The sequence below is a fragment of the Sorex araneus genome, chromosome X (genome assembly GCF_027595985.1).
Source record: "Sorex araneus isolate mSorAra2 chromosome X, mSorAra2.pri, whole genome shotgun sequence".
Taxonomy (NCBI): Eukaryota; Metazoa; Chordata; class Mammalia; order Eulipotyphla; family Soricidae; genus Sorex; species Sorex araneus.
In genome coordinates, this window is record NC_073313.1 from 202,911,095 (window position 1) to 202,928,092 (window position 16,998).

At 37.9% G+C, this 16,998-nt stretch overlaps 1 protein-coding gene across 1 annotated transcript in view; it reads left to right on the forward strand.

The window, feature by feature from the left end:
- Window positions 1-16,998, forward strand: part of CERS6 (ceramide synthase 6) — a 332,575-nt gene that overhangs the window by 280,433 nt on the left and 35,144 nt on the right. The gene's annotated exons all lie outside the window — the stretch shown is intronic.

The window sequence follows — 16,998 nt, forward strand, 5'->3', positions numbered from 1 at the left end:
GACAGTGATAATCTTAATAAATTGTCAAAATTAAGAGATTTCTTGTTTGTATTATGTAACTCTGCAAGATAAAAGGACAATAGACTTGATAGAGTATGAATGTGAAATAATCACTGGTTACCAGAGACAAAATGCTGGAGGTAGATAGTACTCAGTTGTAACAAGCATTTTATAGAATTCTTTTTCTTTCGATGACTTGTACTTCCCCTGAAAGAAAAAAATATTCCCTGTTACCCTCTGCTGCTTCTAGTTTGCAGTCTCTTATGTGCAATTATCAGGAATACCCTACAGATTCTTCCTGATTATATTTGTATTCCCATATGAGACATCTGAATTTTTGTGATTCATGACTTAATAACACTAGGTTCTTTCTCTTTTGTATCCACTCATCACAAAGGCAATATTCACCATCTTTTGCCTTTTCAGAATCATACATTGCAATTAGATTTCTTTAAGTGTGATTACATTTTTCTAAAATAGCACTGCCCAATAGAAATATAATACAAGTTTCATGATAATAGTTTACAATTTTCTAGTTAGTACATTAAAATGTAAAAACAGGTTACATTTCATTTAATGTTTTATGTAGCTTGGTGTATCCAAAATAATATTGTCTTACTAAAACTTTAAAATTGAGTGTAAATAGTACCTGTGATTACTGTAGTAAACAGTGCAAATCTAGAAAAGAACAACTTTTTTTTTTTGGTTTTTGGGTCACACCCGGCGATGCTTAGGGGTTACTCCTGGCTCTGCACTCAGGAATTACTCCTGGCGGGGCTCGGGGGACCATATGGGATGCTGGGAATCGAACCCGGGTCGGCCGCGTGCAAGGCAAACACCCTATCCACTGTGCTATTGCTCCAGCCCCTAGAAAAGAACAACTTTTGACAGTATCCATATGCTACACAGTTTCAGGTGTCTGTCCATCTCAGTTGATGTTCATATATTCACCGTTTTCTGCTTTTTATTATGATAAAATTTTGTTTCTATGAGTTATGATGTTATTTACACAAGCTTATGGGTTTACATTCTGATTCAGATGCTTGATTGTATTGTCGTTTCCTCGTCTGTTAAACAGAAATAATAATTCCTGTGTATTGGGTTGTAATGCCTATGTAGAACTAGAGGCCAAAATGATAATACAGGGATGAAGGCCTGTGTCTTGCATGCACCCAGCCCTGATTCAGCCCACTGTGTAATTGCCAGAAGTAGCCCTCTCATGATCTCTGAGTACTTTTGGGGGTGGCCCTGGTGATTTCCGGCACTGATACTGCAGGACCCAGCATCACTGCAGCCTCAGGCCCTTATACTGAGTCTAGATATCCAGCCTGGTTGGTTGAGAATCACCCAGGACCCTGACAACTTACTTGAAAGGCCCCCAAATAAACTAATTTTTTTATTGAGTCACCATGAGATGCATAGTTACAAAGCTGTTCATGATGGAGGTTCAGTCATACAATGATCCAACACCTACCCCTCCACCAGTGTACTAAGTTAAATTTAAAAAAAAAAAAAAAAGACCTCTCGTGACCTTTATATCCATCATCTTCATCAAGGAAAACATTACAGATTCTTTCAGTCACTCATTTCTCTGGCTTTCATGCTTCTCTGAATTTTCATATTATCTGTGAATGTTGTGTCAGTTCTTCAGAATGTAGGTGTCAAAAACTGAAAATGAAAATTCTTGTAATAAAATGCTTATCTGCTCAATAAACAAAAAAAGATGTAGGGTTCTCTATTTTTTATGTAACACACTGTTAATTTGAATTGAAACTTCTATAATTGTACCATATAATGACTCTGAAGTAATCCTTTTAGTAGTGCTGTGCATTTCCTCCAGTCACAGGCTGGTAATCTTTGTGGAAGTATCAGATTCAAATATATTTTAGGTTTTGCATAACAGTTTGACAGTCATTGACTTGGTCCTTTTTGAGAGTGAGCTATCACTAAGCTCTTGGTATTTTCATATTGATCTGAATCAGTCTGTGCTACACTCCCATTTGTGTGGGAACTGCTAATATTCCTGAACACATCCTACATTTATGAAGCTGTAGGTTCAGCTGACATAGAGTAGAATATGCTCAAACTTCTTAAAGCATCCTTCAAAATGTCTTATTCCCCCATCTATCCAGTAATTATTTACTGGGTAAATTTGGTGCTCTTTCAGCAAAAATGTTCCCTTATATGTTTTCCTCATTGAGCTCTCTAAATCATTATGAAGTAGACATGCATAGTTTCTCATTCATTAGAAATGACTGTTTCATTAGTTAATGATCTGCCAAGTATCTCTGGACACTGATCTTCTGATGACAGCTGTTCAGTAAGTACTTGAAGTTCCAGTTGTTCCTCCTACAATGCAGCACTATCTTCTTTCAAGATAAAATTGTTGTTGAAGATAAACTTTGGGATGTTGTTATGTTTTTTAAAATAAGTCCTTTAGCAATGATGACCCTGTCTTTCTACTGCAGCCAAGACATCATTATCTCTCAGCCACACATTAGACAGGATCTGGTCAAGAAAAGTCTTATTCACAAAGATTCTGAAAGAAAATGGCTGTCAGAGAAAGACTGCTCACCTTAAATCATGGGTATTTTTTGAACTGTTTATCTATCTTATTATTAACAGAACTTCATAGAATTTCATTAAGAATGTGTTCATTGCATCTTATAAATTAAAGATTCACAAGTCATTATCCAGCCAAGAACAGGCATATAATTGCCAGAATTTCTTCTTGTTCCCTAATGATAATTTTTCATGTCCCCTTTCATGTTTCACCAAATCCCATCCCCTCAGCTAGAGAAAAGTTAGGGTCAATATGTATCTTCCGTGGTCTGCTATTTACACAGAGGGTATGACTTTTCAGATAGCTACTTTCTGATGATCTTTTTTCCTGTAAACTAGGATTTTTCTGTGCTGCTTTGTACTCTGAATATCTGCGCAGTTTAAAAAAGAAAACAAAGTTACAGAGAAGCCTAGCTTATTCTTTCACCATTTTCTATAATAAGATTAGAAATTCATCCAGATGCATGTGGGAATATAATTTACTCTAATTTTTCAAAACATATTCTACCAAAGTAGTGTGGTCTGTGTGCTTTTCTGAATATCTGATCAGATTAGTCTCAGAGCTCACAAATTTGAAGAAGCTGAGGTTATGTTTTGTTTTCCCACACGTCTCTTGATAAATTTTCTCTGATGTTTTCCTTGGCAGTTGTGTGTGTTAAATATATAAAAAAGGATAAAGGATAAAATCTGAAATCTTTTGCCTGTTAGGTATGTTGGTATGTTTTTAATAACACTTAAATGAATTTGGTATAGGAAATTATTTCCTCAGGGTAGTTAAATGGAAGTAATGTATTTTGAGATGTTTTGTGACTTCTTGTATAAGCATGAAAAACTTAGTCATTTCAAAATAGAAGGGCTATTCCAGGAGTCGACCAAATACTGCCTGTAGATCAATTCGGCCCACTGCCTCACCCCCCCCGCCATTTTTTTGGTAAATAATATTTTATTGCAACAGAACCTTGCCCATTTGTTACATGTTGTTCTGTTTCCTGATGGAGGGGCATGGTTGAGTGAGTGATTGTTATGAAAGTGAATGACCCACAAAGCCTACAATATTTATTGTTTCATCTTTCACAGAACAAAATTGCCAATGACTCCTAGGATTAAAAATTAGTTGAATAAAATAAAAAGAAACCAGCAGAGATGTGATAATATTTTAAAAGTATTCAGTCTTTGAATATTCTCTAGAAGTCTCATGTACTGTAGGGGAAAAAAATAACAAACATGCAGATATGTTAAAATTGGGGGCAAAGTTGGTAGGTTTTATTAGTAGGCTTTTTCCTTTTGTGACTTGAATGAACAAAAATGGACAGTGTCCTAGTAACACTCTACATAGAATTAATGTCTCAGTTGTTTCCTCCAATCACTGCACAGAATCCTTTGCGAAGGGGGTGGCGGGGAGGGCAAAGAATAACAATGAAAAAAATTATCTGCTCAGCATGTGTTTTTATGACATCCATGGGAATAAATCAGTCTGGTAGAGATTCATCTGTCTCAGAAATATCCAAGGGATAGAGATAGCACCATAACTAGAGCATTTGCCTTTCATGTGGCCAGCATGTGGTCACCTGACTACCATCAGCAATGGTCCCTGAGCACAAAACTAGGAGTAATCCCTAAGCACTGACAGGCATGACCCAAAAGCAAACAATAGCAAATATCTGAGTATTGAAATTCTGAGTATTCAATACTGAGTATTGACTGAGTATTGGACTGAGTATTCCAGTCTAATACTGGAACCAGAAAATTGAAAATTGTGTATTTGGCAAGGATCTCACTTCTTTTGAGAGTAAGCAGAATACTGGAATGGATGAAGATACAATATAGCCCAGTTTTTTTCCCCTTACATTATCATTAAGTACAGTTGCAGGCCAGGTTGCTTTTCTCCTCCTGCCTTTACCCTTCTGTGTGCTGAGCCTGGCTCATCTGCCAGTGCACCCATCTATGCATGCTGAGGCTCTTGTCAATGGACCCAAGCTCAGCCATGGACTCATTTCGGCCTGCCCATTGCCACTTTGCCATCTGGACCCAGATCAGAGCCCTTCCTAAAACCCTCCCTGAAAGATCTTGTGTGCAGTGATCTATGGCTAAATCAGTATAAGTCACTCACCATTGCTGCATTCCCATGCCTCCAAATGTCACCTCCAGCATGACAAAAGTGCCAAGGAACCAGAACCATAACTTCCCTGGAGTCACCCTGTTCTGAATGGTGACATCTATGTTGTTACTTACTTTCCTATGTCTTTTAGATAAGAAAGCTGTCCAGACCCCTCCCAGACAAAGGCTGTTCATTCTTTGAGATCTGTCCAGTGCACTTCTCTGTGAACCTGCTGTGTGTCAGACTGTCAGACATGTAGGGGTGCAGGGGACACAGCTGTTGAGTAGGTCACAACCCAAGGATACCCAGCACTGAAAAACTATTACCAAATACTGGTTTAATAAACTTTTAGAGATTCTCATGCCATTTGGTAGGATCGTGACTGAGACTTGGCAGCCCACACAGGTTTTCTTCATGATACTGACTAGACCAGTCAAAGGAGATGGAGATGCCAGTGACTCAGTAGCTTTCACAAGCCGGGACATTGCAACCACTGAATCATTTCTCCTCAGAGAGAATTTACAAATACAGAATATTGAAGTTTGATAAATATTGTTTTGTCCATGGCACATAATATTTTTTTAGTGAATGCTTAATTTCGAATTCTAAATGTTAGGGCCAGAGTAGCAGTATAACCAGAAGGGCCTTTGCCTTGCATCATGCAGCCGACCCCAGTTTGATCCCTGGCATCCCATAGGGTTCCCTGAACCTGCCAAGTATGATTCCTGAGCATAGAGCCAGCCAGCAGTAAGACTTGAGCACTGCCCAAAACAAATAAACATAAAAGAACTCTTAATGTAAAAAACAATTATAAATATAGGGATTGATATATGTAAGGAAAAGCAACCCACTACTCCACGCTCCAGGCCGCTTTCCACACACTCAGGTCAAGCCTCACGCATGAGTGAACATATTCCTGGACCGCGTGGCTGCTGATGCATCATCATAAAGGGAAATCATATATACATATATGCCTCTCGGAGAGCCCGGCAATCTATCGAGAATATCCCACCCACATGGAAGAGCCTGGCAAGCTCCACGTGGCATATTTGATATGCCAAAAACAGTAACAATAACAGGTCTCATTCCCCGACCCAGAAAAGAGCCTCCAATTGTTGGGAAAAACGAGTAAGGAGAGGCTGCTAAAATCTCAGGGCAGGGACAAATGGAGACGTTACTGGTGCCCGCTCAAGTAAATCAATGAACAACGGGATGACAGTGATAAGGAAAAGCAAGAATCAAGTAGACTCCCTGAAAATGCAGTCACTGACTATGAGCACACTCTGGTATTTCTAGCACATTCTGATTAGTATCTGCAGAGGTGCAGAGAGGCATTTGCCTAGGGATTCCAGGGCAGAGACAGGGAAACACCACCCAAGAGGAGAAAGAGAAAGGAAAAAAAAGAGTATTTTCTCCCTCCCTGAAATACCGAGGAGAATGAGCACAGAGCTTGATAGAACAAAATCCCAGCTGGAAATGTTCAGTACTGTCTGAGGACAGTTGTTCCAGCCATCATCCGGGAATTCTCATCTAAATTACATCAGTGTGAGGTTCGTGCCCAGCCTCAAATTCGTAACACACTCTGCATGTCTCAAAGCAACCTGCACAATCCGATGTAAATTGCTTCAGGTCTTTCTTTCAAAATAAACAGTGCTTAAACCACACTTGATTTTCATAGACATTCCTGTCTTTCACTGTTTTGTGTCTTGTACAGTCCCAGCTCAGGCCTTAATGATATTGCCAGAAGAGAATATTTAACTTGAGGTACCGATTGCTAATCCATTGTATTGTGCTCTTTCAGTTATATATTTAGTACCAATACATTTAGTATAAATATTCAGCATGCATATTTAGTAAATAAATGTAATGTGTGGCATTGATTGAAATATTATTAAAATTGGTTCAAAAGGTCACAAGAAACTTGTTCAAATAAATGTTTCTTAATATCTTCAATTTTTAGTGACAACTGGTAGGAACAGCCAAACTGAAACAATACCAACTTCTAAATTCTGAGAAATAAAGTTGTTTTAAATTTAATTTGGGGATTGGGCAAAACCACCACACACCCAGAGGTGTTCAAGACTTACTCCTGACTTTGTGCTCATGGATTATTCCTGGGAAGGCTTGGGGGATCTTATGTGATGCTGGGGATCATATTCTGGTCATCAGTACATAAGTTAAGTTCCCCACTCACTGTACTATCACCTTAGTCCTTATTTAGTGTTTTATCATAGGGCCGAGGAGATAGGACAAAGGTCTGGAGCACATGTTTTGCATTCAGGATCCCCAAGTGCAATCCCCAGCACCACATGGTCCTCACAGCACTGTCAGATGTAACTCCCCAAAACCAGAAGGTGTGACCCAGAGCAAAATAACAACAACAACAACAATAATAAATATTTAGAATTGTTTTTAATTGAAATTTAAATACACTTAAAATGCACTTAATGAATAGAATAGTCTGTTAAGTATAATTTTATAGCAATACTATATGTGAATCAAATAAGGAACCATGAGGGATTATTTCCCAAAATAGTCTCCCGACAGTGGCCTGTGTTCTTAGATAATCTCCTCTCCTATTTTACTCTACTCATAGTTGTCCATAATGATAATAACTTGAAGCAGCACAAGATTAAGAACCAGCAAATAACAGATATCTTTCAGTGACTCTTGATTGTGAGTGCATTTTGACTAAAAATAGTTGAACAAGACAAAATAAGGAAGATGTTGAGGTTATCATAAAGTGAGTAACAGTCTTCCTCAGTCGGTATTTTATTCCACCAGATTTTTCTCATCCAGAAAGGTGTTAGATCAGAAGGGTATTAGGTCTTTTAACCTGTACCAAAGGACAAACAACCTGACAAGCAAATTAATGCTGTAACTTATAACTTGACATTCAAATATCATATGAACACATACTCTTTGGTCAGTGTAGGAGTTAATGTGAAGCACTGAAGAATTTTTTTTTCTTGGTGCACAAGTCCCTTTGTTTACAGACCACCCTCGTGCCCCCTGCCCTTCCAAGAATACTGCCTACCATCCAGGAGAAACATACAAATCAGCACTTTATTTTATTTTATTTTATTTTTATTGAATCTCCATGAGCTACAATTATAAAACTTTCATGTTTGAGTTTCAGTCATATAATGATTGAATACCCATCCCTCCACAATATACATTTTCCACCACCAATGTCTTCAGTGTCCCTCCCTCCCCCCCACCTCACCACTTCCCTTGCCTTTATGGCAAACAATTTCCTTCTTGCTCTCTCTCTACTTATTGGTATTATAGTTTGCAATACAGATCATGAGAGGTCATCATGTTTAGTGCTTTATCTACTTTCAGGACACATCTCCCATCCTGAGCCATCCCTCCAGCCATCATTGACTTAGTGATTCCTTCTCTATGCCAGCTGCCTTCTTCTCCCCCAGCTCATAAGGCAGGCTTCCAACCATGGAGCAGTCTTCCAGGCCCTTGTCTCTACTATCCTTGAGTTTTAGTCTCATATTATCATGCTTTATATTCCACAAATAAGTAGTCATTCTGTGTCCCTCTCTTTCTGATTCATTTCACTGAGCATGCTACTCTCCATGACCATCCACTTATAAGCAATTTTCATGACTTTATCTTTCCTAACAGCTGCATAGTATTCCATTGTCAGCACTTTATTTTAAATGGTCAAAGTTTTCGTAGGCACTGAGTTTACATTATCTTCTGGAAATAAGTCAGGTGCTTCACAAATCAGATAGAAGCTGCTTGTACAACTTCTTGTACAGAAGAAACGAGCGTTTGGATTTCTCGGTGATTCGTTGAGCTGCACCCACATTTCTCTTTCTTCTGAACTGTATGATTATAGTTATTGTGTTCCTGTTTCAAAATGTAGTTAGATATTTGACTCTCCCTTTGCTGAAGCACTGTTCTGGGGTGCTGTGTGAGAACCAGTCCTATCTGTTACCGCTGGGGATTATTTCCCAAAATAGTCTCCAGACAGTGGCCTGTGTTCTTAGGCAATTTCCTCTCCTGTTGTGTTCTGCTCATAGTTGTCCGTAATGATATTAACTTGAAGTAGCACAAGATTAAGAACCAGCAAGTAACAGAGAGATATCTTTCAGTGAGTCCTGTTAAAAGAGTTCCAACAGGAATGGGGCCCGGTTTTGGTCCCCTTCATCTGTGCATGCCCACTGTGACCCTGGTGCTCTGTCAGTCCATTCTGTCTTAGAGTACAGACTGTGATTTGGCTTAGGACAGTGGTTTTAACCTTCACTAGCACTGTAGCACTGTCATCCCATTGTTCATCAATTTGCTCAAATGGGCACCAATAACGTCTCCATTGTGAGACTTGCTGTTACTGCTTTTGGCATATGGAATATGCCACGGGTAGCTTGCCAGGCTCTGCCGTGTGGGTGGGATACTCTTGGTAGCTTGCCGGGCTCTCCAAGAGGGAGGAAGGAATTGAACCCGGGTCAGCCGCGTTCAAGGCAAATGCCCTACCCGCTGGGGACTTCGCTCCAGTCCTTGTGTAGGTCTTAAATGGGAACTTCCTGCCATCCTTTTTCTTAAGCTTTCTCCTAGAGCCAGCTAGGAATTTTCTGAACATCAGATTAAATAATTCTTTAATTTTCTTTTTTTGGTCTCAAGCTCATGTATTTTAATTCCCCTGCCATTATTTGCCCATTCCAATATGCTGCCCCTCACAGCTTATATAAGACAAGCTTTCCTTTCAGGCAGAGCATGCAGAGGAATAGACGTTAGAGGTCTGTTCCAGATACACTGACTTGTGACTGTTCTATTTGTTTTCAAATTGGTCTGGAATATCCATCCTTCAAAGTTTTAGAAAGGATGATGAAAAGTTGCCTTATTCTGAAAATAACTGCCTACATAATTAGGACAATTGCTTACTTTAAGCCCAGCCTATTGTTTCTTCACACACAAAAATAAGTGAAATAAAGTGGGTAGTTCATTTGTATATGATAGTGTTTATAAAGTACATATATAATATTTATATATACATAGATTTATCACATATAGATATGCCTTATTATTAATATATGTAGCCATAGATAGACATAGATATGTAATTTCTAAGTATTTTCTTACATGTATCTATCAAACAATGTAACTTCTGTTTGCTCTTATAACTATAAAGCAAATATACTAGCAGCTTCCATTAATTACTAGAGTTTCTTATTTTAGAAAATTAAAAAGTGGTGAGACTACTGATTGCTGCCTGCTGCAAAAGGAATAAAAGGATTAAAACCGAGTGATGCATTTCCACATAAATTGACAATAATGGTTTAGATTTCAGATAAGCCAATTTCATTGCTTTTACATGAAAATTTTACCAGATCTAAAATAGGCTTGCTATCATTTCTAAACATGCTCAAGATAGGCTTCTCAGGATCCTGGTCTTAAGAATCTTGAAAAATGTCTAAGTTACAGAGCCAACAATATTGCAGCATGATATTGAAATTGTTACTGTTTTGGCGTAACAGGTCTCATTCCCCTAACCCTGAAAAGAGCCTCTAATCATTGGGAAAAACAAGTAAGGAGAGGCTGCTAAAATCTCAGGGCTGAGACAAATGGAGACGTTACTGACATTCGCTCGAGTAAATCAGTGAACAGCGGGATGACAGTGATACAGTGATATTGAAATTATAATAACCAGCCTTTAAACTGTGCCTGAATCTCCAAAGTACAGGGATTAGGGCATTTGCCTTGCACGCATCCAACTGTGTACCACCTCTTGCACCCCATATGGTTCCCTGAGTTCGCCAGGAGTGATCCCTGTGCTCAGAGCCAGGAATAAGCCCTAAGCACTGTCAGATGTGGCCTGGAAACCAAATTAATTAATTTGTTAATTAATTTTAAATGAATAAAAATTGAAAAATAAAATGCGCCTGTTAGGGAGGCAGACTGCAAAATTGGAGGCGACCTGGGGACACTGGTGAAAAGAAGTCAGCATTGATGGGCTGGGGGGATTGGTCCTGAAACACTATACACCTGTAATTCAACTGTTAATAACCATGTAAATCATGGTACTTTAATATTTTTAAAATTTTATGCAACGTTGTTTTTTAATATAATTAAAAATTTTAATTAATATTTTTAAAATAAATAAAATTTCAATTTTAAAAGAAAATATTCAGTGTATTTCCAAATCACTTGAGAAAAGATAACAGACTACTTCAACTAAGCAAAGAGAAAGCAGGTTAATCTTTCATTGCTGTTTGAGTGTGTGACGACAAATTGTGTCCTCACTGTTTCTCTATCTGAGAATATGGCAATAAAAAAATGATACTTTCTTTTTAGAGAAGGGAGAAAAATATTAGCCCCCCCCAAATGTTGTCAGTTAATAGAATTATCATTTAATCAAGTCAATATCTTGTTAGTGGAAGAGCAGTAAATCAAGGGTTTTTTTTTAGGATTTAACTCGTCACAGAGGGACAATTAAGAAGATTTATATTCAATATTATAGAAAGAAAATATTATAGAGTATTTTTCTGTTTAATTTTCAACATATTGCCTCATATCTAAATCTCTCATCAATTTTGTGTTTACTTTTGTGTGTGTTTTGAGACAATGGCTCAGTTTTATTTTTTTGCATGTGGCAATCCAGTTTTCCCAAAACCATTTATTGATGAGATTTTACTTTCTCCATTTTATTCTCAGGGATTATTTGTTGTAAATGAACAGTCCATGTCTTTGAGAGCCTTTGTGTATATTGTCAGTTCTATTCCGTTGATCCAAATGTATGCTTTTATACTAACCCCAAATTATTTGGTTTATTATTACTTCCCAGTATATTTCAAAGTCAGGAATGACTATACTACCTATATGGTTTTTTTCCCTTCTAGATTGATTTGGCATTTGGGTTGTTTTGTATCTACAAAAAAATTTTAGTAATTCTTGCTCAATGTTCTTTAAAAAATGGCATTGAAATTTGATAAGTATTCCATTGAAACTGTATAATGTTATGGTTAAGGTGGTCATTTTAGCAATGCTATTTTTCCCATCTATGGACATAGGATATTTTTCTATTTCTTGTGTCTTTTATATATTTTTAAGTAGTTTATATTTTATTTTAAAAAATTTTTCTCTCCATTGTTTTAAAAAAGATGATTTATATTCAGTTCTCCCATAAATAACCACAGGATAATTATGAGAACAGCTCAAAAGCAATTTAAAAGATGGTAATGGTGCAAGAGGAAGTAAATGGCAGTAGGAACCTGGCCCCAGAATTTGGATTGAAACAAGCAAATGTGATAGTCATCTTATCTTGTGCTTAGTGTAATTGATTGCCATGTCTTCTCTTTGAAGAAAAGATTAGTGGGGAAAATCAGATTCCCAGTACTTTCTATAGGCTAACCAATGTTCAAAAGAAGGACGTAATCCACAGTATCAAATGCTGCAAGTCAGATCAAGGCAAATGAGACTGACATCCAGTCATGTAAAATTATACACGTATTCTTCATCGATAAAATGAGAGATTTGGATTATTAGTGACACCTGTTGACTCTCTAATTTCTTGAGTTTATAATTGACTATCACAAGTAGGTCTGTGATCTTCCCATGAGAAATGCTTGTAGTGAACACTGGGGATGTGGTGGGTAAAAGACCTACAGATGACTTGCTTTCAGAATTTTCAGTGTGAAAAAGTAAAGAAATGAGGTAGTTATTGGATTGAGTAACAATCATATTACATTTTTTTACAGTGTAGTGACATTTGTGCTTCATTTTAGAAACAGAAGTTAGGACTAATGTAGGAGTTAGTGAGGTAACCATGAATTCCAAAATAGACCTCCTCTTTTCAGAGTGAGGCAGGAGATGGGTTAAACATCCAGTGTTTAGTGATGAGACTATTGATGCTGAAGAATGGGAGAAAACTAAGGAAGCTGAGTCCTACAGGATTAAAGTCTGATGGAAGGGTCACCTATAGATGGGAAGCTTATCTGTTAGATAAGCAAGGACAAACAGGAGGAATGAAAGATGTGATGGAGGTGGTAGGTATATATATGATGGAAAGGTATATCTCATGGTCTACTCCATGGTTTCTCTTTTTCACAATTGATTGATTTTTTTAATTGGTTTACCAATTATGGAATTTCAAAGATAACGGTTTCTCATCCTCTACATGTAAAAAGGCCCCCACTTCCCTCCCACCACCAAAATTCCAGCATTATCCCTTCACAAAATATTCCTCTACAAGATTCCTACCATTTCCTTTCAGTTAGCACCATTGTTTTCACCAAGTCCTGAAGTTAGTTCAGTTGCCATTTCCCATTCGTTTGCTTTGGTTAATACACCCCATATATGAATGGACTCTCCAGTAGTTGTATTTCACTTCCTTACTTATTTACTTAGAAATCACCTCAGGTTTCATCCATTTTATTCAAACAGGCATTATTTCATCTTTTTTTAATGGAACATTATTTCACTAAATATTTATACCGCAGCTTCTTCATCCAGTCACCATTCCAGTAGCATTTTGGCTGATTTCATGTTTTTGCTTTTGTGACTAGTGATGCTGTTATAAAACTTAGGAGTACAAATATCTTCTTAAAGGAATGTTTTTTGTATCCTTTTAATAAATGCCTAGCTATAGCACTACTGTGTGAAAATTGCTTTTATTTTTTAAAGGAAAATCCATATCATTTTCCAGTAGTTTATAATTGCATTTTAACAGGAAAATTATGGTCAGACCTGATACAAATTGTGTGAATTGCTTTAGGTTCTGGAGAATGAGAACAGAACGATGACAGGTTCTCACTGCCCTTTGAGCCAATGGTCAGCTAGCAGCAGTCACTTCCAGGGTATCTTGATCTCTAATGCAAGCAATTCAGGTCATGGATTGTGTTGTGACCACCCAGACTAATGTTTTCGATCTGTAGATTTGTGATAGAAAAAGTGTTCATACTTTCCTTGGGGTACCAAGACAGCAACTCAAAACTATTTTTCTTTGGATAGGACTGCAATGAAAGCTGAAACCCAGAAAAATTTTGTGACTTAATCAGGGCCGGAGTGGGTTTTTGTGTTTAGTGATAAAATATACCTTCTGTTCTCTTTGGTTATATTCTCTACTTTAAACTATCCTGTCATGGTAATAAATAGGCAGAAAAAAAAATCAAAGGATACAGATATGGACTAGGCTACCTTTGGTCTTAGCCTCGCCTTTGCCACTGACCTTGGGAAACTTAGGATCTATAGGCCTCAGCTTCCTTCCAAGTAAAAATTTCCCAATTTAAAATCCTGGATATGAAAAAATAGACAGCAACTTTCAAAAACCAGTTGAAATTGTTAGGTTCTAGTTATTTGGAATTTCATTAACTGGCTTCCAGCAGTTATGGAAGAAAAGTTCAGTATTCTAGGAAGCCATTTAGTAATGAATTGACTACTTAAAAGATGATTGTCCGCAAACATTTCTCTCATTTACCATCATTTCTTTCCTCACAGTTGGTGCATATAAGATGAAGGAAGTGTGTAGATACAGTGCAAGTCAGCTGAAAAAGGAAATAGTACATGATGCACATTCACTATATCACTGTCATCCCATTGCTCATCGATTTGCTCGAGCAGGCACCAGTAACATCTCCATTGTGAGACTTGTTGTTACTGTTTTTGGCATATCAACTACTCCACGAGGAGCTTGCCAGGCTCAGCCACTCAGGCAGGATACTCTCAGTAGCTTGCCAGGCTCTCCGAGAGGGACAAAAGAATCAAACCAGGGGCAACCTCATGCAAGGCAAACGTCCTACCCACTATGCTATCACTCCAGCCCCAGTAAAGATGCACATTATGCCAGATTTTAAGAGAATAGTGACAGTGATGGAATTTAGCTATAGCATGCATCAAAGCCATTGCTAAAGAAGAGGTTGGTGGGACATTTAATAAATGAAAATAGGAAAATCAACTAGGATGCGGACATGATAGGTACTTCAATAAAGCATATTCTTTTATCTTCCTTAAAACTGTCATCACTGTATCACTGTCATCCCATTGCTCATCGATTTGCTCGAGTGGGCACCAGTAACATCTCCATTGTGAGACTTGTTACTAGACCAATAAAATTATATAGCCTTCTCCATTAGTTATTCATTAATTCTTTAGTTTGTGCTAAGAATCAGAACATAGTTTCAATTATTACTTAAATTTTATTTCATAGGAGATAGGATAAATTCATGGTCTTGAATTTTATTTCATTTTTCATAATAAAGCCTTGACTGGCCCTCAGAATCATTACTTTCTCTAAAATTTAAATGGATTTCTTTTAAAAAGGTTTTTTGTCCCTCAATCACAGTGTTTTCCATTGAATAGGAGGGTTTCTATACTCAAAATTTAAAGTGTTCTCTAGTTTTCTAAATCCAGTCATTTTGACCTGGGAATGGAATAAAGACAACCAGAGGGGTAGGGATTCCGTTAGATGGGGTGGTAAATGTCAATGATAAGTCAAGGAGGGTAAAGGAATCTGTGTGCCATCAGGATCTCTGTTGACACAAGTTCCACGGGGTATAACCTATGTGCGAAGTTCAGATATTCCTAGAATGGAAGGAAGCAGTCTAGTAACTGATTGTGTTTATGTTTTCTTCGTAGTCTTATTTTTTGTTTTCCTTTTTGATTTTTCCCTGTTTTTATGTACTTTATCATAGGACGGAACAAAGGCTCTTCTGTCCTTCCTCTATTGGGAATGATTTAGTAAATTCTTTTCTCAACAAGCAGGGAAGTACTCAGAGTGAGGAAAGGCTTTGAGATAGAGAGCTTTGCACAGATGTAAAAGACGCCTTTCTGTGGAGGTAGATCAACTGGAAAAACATAGTTCAAAAATAACCAGTTGGTTTAAATGAGTGAGTTTAATAGATTTGCCTTCATATTAATGTAGTTGGGATTTTTTTTCCCCTTAAATCAGCTTAAGGCTTCAAAATCTTATTTGAAAGCAGCTATTGATATCTCCCAAGGCAGCACAACCTGCTATTCGGATGAAAATCTTTCTTAAACCATTTTCTGCCAGAGAATAATGTAATCCTTTCTTGGGATTCTCAGTAGCCTGGGGCTTTATAAACCAGGAGGGTGCCAGGTAGTGGTTGTGACTTTGGGTTTGGGTCTCAGCGAAAGCAGGGGGATTTTTTTTTCAAAGCAGATAAACCAATTTGGGTAATCACAGATCATAAGCTAGGTTGTAACATTGATGGTCTATGTCCCTGAGAAGCATTTGCAGCTTTGCTGACCATTGGCTGTAAGTGCAGCATAGAGTTTTACTCTTCCCTTTTGTTAGATATAACTAAATGTTCAGCAGTTCAGTGCCCTGAAAAGCCAGTGTTGAAATGGAATTAGTAGTACCAGAGTCTTATTAGGTGGAGATGCTTATTACAATAAAAGGGAAATAAGCAGGAATGGGGCTTACAAAGCTTCAGACAGTGATGGAGATCTGACTATTATGTCCAGTTCAACAATCAGAGCAAAGATTTCCCTAAGAGGCCAGGAACCGGGATATGGTGACTTCTTTTATTCCTGAATGTTGATTATTAGCCGAGAACTGCCCAGGTCTCAATGCAAACATGGCCTCAGCTCTTAACACTGTGAAGGATTCTAATAACACTGCCCCTGGAGCTTGTTGGTTAATTGTTCCCCTCACAGCTTAGGGGCAAGTTCTTGAATCAAGAAAAAAGCTAAGGGGCCAGAGAGATAGTACAGTGGGTAGGAAGTTTGCCTTGCATGCAGCTGACCTTGGTTCGATTCCCAGCATCCCATATGGTCCCCTGAGTACCACCAGGAAGGATTCCTGAGTTCAGAGCCAGGAGTTACCCCTAAACACCTCTGGGTGTGGCCCAAAACCAAACCAAAACAAAACAGAAAGCTGAATGGCACATCTCCTTGGTATAACTTCTCAAACCACTATAATTAGAATGCTGATACTGAACTGTTCAGCAAACCCTCAGGAACAAAAGATACACACACATCAAAATGTCAGTAGTCAGTAGGTAGTCTTATCTGAAACAGTTTTAACAGGCTCATAATTTTGTAATTTGGGAGGATATGTTGCTTTATCTTGTTATATAACTTATTCTGTATAACATCAAAGATAAAGAATTCATTGGGGCTGGAGCGATAGCACAGCGGGTAGGACATTTGCCTTGCATGCAGCCAACCCAGGTTCAATTCCCAGCATCCTATATGGTCCCCTTAGCACCTCCAGGGATAATTCCTGAGTGCAGAGCCAGCAGTAACCCCTGTGCATTGCTGGGTATGACCCAAAAAGCAAAAAAAAAAAAAATTAATCCTATATCAAAAAATATGGTTTTAAAAGCTTAGGAGTGGTACAAAAAAAAAGAGAAGCAATTAGGTTT